General features: G+C 50.2%; 1 protein-coding gene across 4 annotated transcripts in view; it reads left to right on the top strand.

The window, feature by feature from the left end:
- zmiz1a (zinc finger, MIZ-type containing 1a) overlaps positions 1-7,500 on the top strand; it is a 114,074-nt gene that overhangs the window by 38,365 nt on the left and 68,209 nt on the right. For all 4 annotated transcript variants that reach the window (XM_042064791.1, XM_042064787.1, XM_042064788.1 and 1 more), the window contains one exon: positions 203-277. The gene's annotated coding sequence lies outside the window, so the exon portion shown is untranslated. The remainder of the gene's footprint in view (positions 1-202; positions 278-7,500) is intronic.

Here is a 7,500-nt window from a genome sequence, read left to right on the forward strand (position 1 = left end):
GGGCATGCTCCACAGCTTATATCGTTTTGTAAGCAGTCACACTCTTGCCTTTCCATTTCAAGTGGCTCTTTAGAAAATCAGTGCTTCTCAACAAATAGCAATCTTCATATAAAGTGATTGTAATAGATGGCTGTCTTCGTGCAGTCAGGGAAGTGCTGCTATTTCACTGCAAACTTAATGTGATTTTGTTTCTCCTTCCCAGGCTGCTTTTATGATTGATGAGGATACACAAGTGGATTTGCCCAACACTAACGAACGAATTCCACAGCGTCCACTGGTAAGGTTTGATTTATGATCTTTCACTGCTCACCAAACCCGCTGACCCTTCACTCGTCAGCTACATGTGGTTGTGTTTACAGACATCTCCCTCTGATCTTCCTGCCTAGTGGCATGGTTACTAATGACGACGTGCCGGCATGTTGAAGAGCAGATATTTCTGGGGCTGCACGATTTTTATTTTTCCGAGCAGCAGGAGAACTGACTGTCTTACATGAGTCATAATTAGCAGAAGCAGCCGGAAATCTTTTTGACCCCCCCCCCCCCCCCTCAACCACCACCACCACCCCCACGACCCCCCCCCCCCTCCCCACCACGACCCCCACCACCATCACCCCCACGACCCCCACCACCACCCCCACGACCCCCCCCCCTCCCCACCCACCACCACCATCACCCCCACCACCCCCAGGACCCTCAGCCTTCCGTCCACACAGAGCCAGCGTCAGTTTATCATTAACGTCAGGCACGATGTGTCTGTGCGTGTGCCGTGTGTGAGTCTGTTTCTCTCTCTCTCTCTCTGTGTGTGTGTGTGTACTGATGAGGCGCTGAGTAGCTGGAAGGTGAATGGTTTTGGTGGCATCTGCATTATGCTAATGCGCGGGAGAGGACTGAGAGGGTGGAACCACGGCTGCCAGCAGAGGAATGTGCAGCCCTGCCTGCCTGCCTGCCTGCCTGGCTGCTGTAAATTATACATGCAACCTGCGAATTCTCCCAAAAAACACGGAGGGAGGGGGGGAAAAGAAAGAGAGAGAGAGAAAGGAAGGAGTCATGCATATCAGATTACCTACTCTCTCTCCCTCGCTCTTACACACACACACACACACACACACACACACATCCACCAACCGTCTCTTACTCGCACACACAGATATGCTGATCGAGTAGACAGTCACACACATATTTATATGAGCGTAAACGCGCATAAAAAGGCTTATAAGCAAAAAATCTCTTTCACATACACACACTCACACACACACAGACACACACACACACACACACACACACACACACACACACACACATTCATATCCCCAAACAGACATGCGCACACACACTTGCTTACATTCATGGCACAGATACACTCATACAGATCAGGACCAAAACAGTGGGGGAAATGTGCTGATAGTCTAGGCTGCAGAACCTCCAGTCACCTCAGCTGAGTTCCAGTCCTGAGCTCTGTCCTGGGCCCTAAGGGCGGGCGTTTTGTCATGCGTAACTGGTCTCGCTCAGGGCCTGGTAGGGGAAATGTTTTTGTAGCTGAAGGAAACTGTTATTTCCTCTGCAGTTGCTACATTTGAAAGGACGTTCAGACAACTGCAGAGCTTTACTGCATGACGGCTTCAGGTAGCCAACGTCTATCTGAAAATTAAATCAAGGGATTATGTACGTGACAAGGTGTCTTGTATTAATCAAAATAGATGATATAGCCTCATCAGCAGACTCCCTTACATTTCCAAAGGTAATTACGCCGTCAAACCAAAAGATTGATAGGGATTAGCAGCCAATTAGTCAAATAATTTGTGTTTATGACTGTGGGGGACCAGACAATTACGCATAGTTATACAAGGATTAATTTGATTGATATATATATTATGACTGTTTCTATGGTTTCTGAAAATATTTGCATACTCCCATTTAGACCGTTTACATTACCTTATATCTTACAGGTTCATTTGGGATTCAGGTGGAATGCTTCTTCACGAGTGGTATATAGCTGAATGTAAAGTCAGAGTCCAGGATTGTGAGTGAGGCTGTTGCCTGTATAGCACTGCTGCCACACATGGCCATGACAGCCAGCAGAGAAGACTGGTACACGCACTTGAGGAGTGAGAGTGAGCTTGTTAAGAGAATAGGATGATTTCCCCTGTCTGCCGCTATTAGGGCCTGGGAGGTTTCAGACTGAATGCCCAGGCGGCCTCCCCGGCCGGCACGTTGGCAGTTTGTGGGGATGTGTAAAAGTAGGTCACAGGAGTGTGGAGCATGTACAGGGGATTGTGTCTCGGCCCCTGAAACAGTGTGATAATCTGCATGGTTTCATACTGTGACACATTTCTGACATGCTTTTGTGATTTGAGAGGGAGGATTTGACTTTCACTATGAGCGTGCTCCGTGTGGCCTGTTGGGGTTGCGTGGGGGGGACGCATGGGTGCAGAGTCAACAGGGCCCACCCATGACAAGCATCAGTAAACAAAGACCAACAACTGCCGCAAATCAGATTAGGCGCCAGAAATGTAAGAGGATTAATTTTTAAATCTTTTTTAGAGGTCTGGTGGTATAATAGACGCTAAAAACAAGTAAAAATCCTCCGATAGTGTGCTTGATTCTCCACAACTGTTGCAAATGTGATTTCATCCACCCCCCCCCCCCCCCCCCATGGGTGTGCAGCGCTGACCTCCCTGACCTCCCTCACCTGTGGAGGTAATAGGCTCTTAAAATGCGCGGGCTGTGATGTAAATGGTCCGAGGAAAGCCCATCTCAGATGCATTAACTGTGCACCACTTATCCCCCCCATCAGCCACCCAGCGCTCCGCCACAGGAGCCCCCCCCCACACACACACACACACTCCCGCCCTGCTCGGCTGCCTCACCCCCTGGTTAAGTGGACATGATCAATGCTCAGCCGGATCATAAATAACACGTATGAGTTTCAGTGGGCTGCAGTGCAGGCTCGGCGGTGGCTGTGGTGGTGGTGGTGGCTGTGGTGGTGGCGGTGGTGGTGGTGGAGGTGGTGGAGGTAGAGGTGGAGGTGGTGGTGGTGGTGGTGGTGGAGGTGGTGGAGGTGGAGGTGGAGGTGGTGGTGGTGGTGGAGGTGGAGGTGATGGTGGTGGATGTGGAGGTGGTGGTGGTGGTGGTGGCTGTGGTGGCGGCGGCCCCTGCCGTTTGCTGTGTGGCCGTGTCCTTTTCACCTTGCCCATTCAGAGCCAGTGAGCACTGCACTCCACAGGGGATTAAAAGATGGAGAGAGGAGAGGAGCGGTATTAAAAAGAGGAGAGGAGAAGAGAGGAACGGCATTAAAAGAAGGAGAGGAGAGGAGAGGAGAGGAATGATATTAAAAGGAGGAAAGGAGAGGAGGTGAGGAGGGTCAGTGTGATTGGTGTGGCGGAGGTCTGCAGTCATGTGGCAGGTTAAGGGACAGGCCTCCCGTGGCAGAGCAGAAGCTGCGTGCTGAAGGCCATTTCCTTTGGTCTGCCACACCTCGTGGCCACACACAACACCCAGAGAAGTCCCTCCCAGTGGCATTTGGCCTGGTGGGGTGAGCTGCGTTTCACATGTTCAATATTCCTCTTCCCTCGGAACATGCCCAGGCTAGTTCCCCGACTCCTCCAGTGTCGAATGTGTGTATGGTGAATGGCAGAGGACATGCAAACTGCCCGTTTTCCATCATGACATCAAAGTGCTGTTGACTCTGACCTCAGTGTGAGAGACAGGCCGAGCGTGGACCTCACTGCTGCTGCCCATTTGGCACAAGTGCTGTAGGAATGTGACACAGCAGGAGTTGGGTTAAGCACTCCTTTACTTTGCTTTGCCTTGCCTTGCCTTGCCTTGCTTTGCTTTGCTTTGCTTTGTAGGCTCTGTTGGTGAAGTGGGTTTGACTCCTGTAATGGCTGTGGTTTGATTTGGCAGAGAGTTTATTAAAACCTGTGATTTCACCCTGGCTTTTGATATAAAGATTATTTACTTTACTAAAGATCACCTAGGCTGCTTTCGGTACGTGAGCAGTTGTACTGCGGCGCTGTGTGTTTTAGACAGTGATCTGATAGGTGTGTTTGCTAAAGAAAAGTGATGGATTTGAACTTGTAAAGTGAGGTGACAGACATCATTTTAATTGCCTGTAATGCGTATCATGCTCCACTGACAGATATGGACAATCTTGTTTGGTCTGATAATAGCCTGTGCATTTGACAGCTGTTTCTTGTTATGCTACGCCTCTGACAAATATTGAAAGACAAGCTCCCCTGTCAATCATTAATGCTGATAAAAGCTTCAACAAATAGTTTCAACCCCATTTTGTTGTGATATGATTGCGCTCACTCGTATCAACAGCTAAAATGATTTCATCACTGAGATATCTGAAGCTCAATTCTGAGTGGAAAAATCATTGTGTAATTAGACAGTATATTTGACATGAAACCATTCTGCTCTTTGGAAGAAAATGGAAAAATTGTTTTTTAAATAAAAAATAGAGTGCAGTATAGCATTCTAAAATAATCTCAACTTTGGAAGATAGAGAAAAGAGTGTGAGAGAGAGGTAGAAAGAAAGAGAGAAAGATAGAAAGAGAGAGAGAGAGAGAGAGAGAGAAGGAGAAAGGCGGTGTGTGGAGCCCAGTGGATTACAGTGGCCTGTCCGTCAGGGGGATGAAGGGAGGGCTTGAGGCTGTTTGCCCTCTTTCACTGACCTGTGTGCTCACTCATTAGGTACTGTGTGTGCATGTGCGGCCTTGTTTTTGTGTGTTTGTGTGTGTGTGTGTGTGTGTGTATGGGGGTGGGCGTTTCGTTCATCTGTGTGTGTGTCTGTGTGTGTTCAGGCTTCTGAATAGCTGAGTGAGTGCAGGCAGCAGCAAGCCAACCCCCCATGTGATTACACACTTAATCAAATCAGCGGCTTGTTTGTGCCCGCGTGTCAGAAAGGCACCCACTCTCCATTCATTGCCCAGCCGGAGCCTCCACACCACCCCTCAGCACGCCACCCTGACCCCTCTCCCAGTCCAGCCACTCTCACCTCCAACCACCCAGCCACGGCCCCGCAGATCACAGAGGAGATGCCTATTGGCGGCGTGTGTCCAGTGCCCACAAAGGATTTGCGCTGTGGTACTACACTGCAGAGAAGTGGTCAATGCTCAAAACACACCTTTTCTCTCTAGTGTTTCCCGATTCATCTTGACCAGAGCCCTGCTTGTACTGTTCTCGGTACGGTCTCTTCCGTGTATTTGTATGGTCTGCTTTATGATGTGTTTTTGTATGGCCTGCCTCTGTTTTATTTGTTATATGTTATATGTTTGCTTCCCACCAGCCTCTGTAAAGCACTTTGGTTGATGCGAGTCATGTTTAAATGTGCTATATAAATAAATCTGATTGATTGATTGATTGAGTATCAGTGGACTGATGAGGAGCTGGCCTGATGTAGCTGAGGTGGTCACTACCTGCACGCTCGGCGCTGAGGAGAGGCTTTTCCTTAAGCGGTGATCTCTGCTGATTGCGTAGCCACAATCCTACGCCAGCGTGCATGCCAGCTTCCTGCACGGCGCGTTTTGTTTATCTTGGGCTTGTTTTTCTCCTGGCGTTTCTGGCTGTGGAGCATCTGTAATGCACATGATTGCCGTGCAGAATGGGCTGTGTTAATGCAGTGCTGTAACTGCTGCAGTCATCACAGCGTGAGTGCCAGTGGTGTATGCGCAAAGCCATGATGAGCCCTCGGGGAGAACATATTGATTGGGACATGAAAAAAATGGCCTTGTTTTCGAGAGAAAAAGGGTACAGGGATTAAAAGAGCCAATGATTTGTGGTCGGCAGGCAGAAGGCAGGAACAGAAGAGAGAGGAAAAGAAACAGTGTTCAGACCATGCAGGCGGCTTTTTTTCCCCCTGTTTCTTTTTCTGGTGGTGGAACATTGTCTTATGATGGAGTCACCTCTGTGTGCTGGGTGCCTCTGTGTGTGTGTGTGTGTGTGTGTGTGTGTGTGTGTGTGTGTGTGTGTGTGTGTGTGTGTGTGTGTGTGTGTGTGTGTGTGTGTGTTTGTGCATGCGTGCGTGCGCGCGTGCATGCATGTGTGCGTGTGTATGTGTGTGTGTGTGTGTGTGTGTGTGTGTGTGTGTGTGTGTATGTGCGTGCGCGTGTGCGTGCGCGTGCGCGTGTGCGTGCGTGCATGTGTGTGCGTGTGTGTGTGTGTGTGTGTGTGTGAGAGAGAGAGAGCACAGCCTTGCCTGCAGATCAGCTCTGACATCATGAGGAGCAGCTGCGGGCCACACAGGCAGGAGGGGGGGGGCGAGGGGGTGTTGGGGACAATTGCGCCCAGGCCACACGGGAAAAGCCGAGGTGACCTGATTGCTCAGCTGGCCAAGCAACTGGGAAGGAGAGGCTGAGTGGAGGGTCTGGTATCAGCGATGTCCGTCCCTCCCCCCACCCCCTTCGCTGCCTGCTGCTGGTCTGCTGCCTGTCCTGACCGCCTGACGCGGCCAAAGTAGATTTGTTCATGAAAAATGATCTGCGATCACTCCCGTCTCTATCAGCTTCCAGATATAGACTCTCCCCACAGGCCAAATCCCTTTTAAAGAGGGCTTTATCCTCAGAGGCCCACCACATACACTCCAGCAGTCTCTCATTCTCAGCACAGCGCAACACACAATGCCGGGCGCAAGCTTTAGGCGTTTTTAGGCGCAGTGCTTGCATGCGTGTTTTGGCATTGAGCACTGCATTACACATATTATCTCTGCTTGGGTGAATTCAGTTTTCAGATAAGAGTTGGTGCCATTTCACAAATGAGATATGAGTGAGACAGGTTTATATAACAAAATATTTGCACATGCTTTATTGTTGCTTTATGGTCATGTTTTGATTTGAATATGCTCTGCAGCTTCCGTGTGATTTGAGTGTGATATGTCCTTTGCCCTGCACACGGACAGCTGGGAAGGGCAAATCACTGCTGACCTGCCTCATGGTTCGAGCTCCTCACTAAAGCCTGCTGCTGTTGACACGCTACAGAAATGTAGCAAGGGTGTGGGCGCACAAAGCTGCCTGTTTCATTCAGCCTTAACCAAACACACAACTCAGCTCAGCAAGTACCCCAGGACATAAGGCACAAGTAGCACTGCTACAGGATATGGGCTCTGTCTTTTTGCATTATGGGTGGATTTGCATTTGGGTGTTGTGTGACTGCCTGTGTGTGTTTGTCCCTGTGTCTGGTGTGTGTGTGTGTGTGTGTGTGTTTGCGTGTGGGAGAGACTAGGCTGACCCTCTTTGGATCTTGTATAGATTAGTTTTTCAGCGTTTTTGAGCGGATTCCCTGGAGGCAGGAGCTCCTTTTCAGCGACAGGGCTTCATCTGCTCACGTCTCTCCTCCTCCTCCTCCCCCCCCCCCCCCCCCCCCACCCCACCCCCGGTCTCCTCTCCTCCCCTCTCCTCTCCTGTGTGTGGCAGCGCGGGAGCAGACCCTCAGCAAATGGGCTGCAGCTCTCCAGGGAGCTCCCCTCCCCAGACCTCAGCAGACACGGCACATGGGCTTACT

The sequence above is a fragment of the Alosa sapidissima genome, chromosome 16 (genome assembly GCF_018492685.1).
Source record: "Alosa sapidissima isolate fAloSap1 chromosome 16, fAloSap1.pri, whole genome shotgun sequence".
NCBI classification, from domain to species: domain Eukaryota; kingdom Metazoa; phylum Chordata; class Actinopteri; order Clupeiformes; family Clupeidae; genus Alosa; species Alosa sapidissima.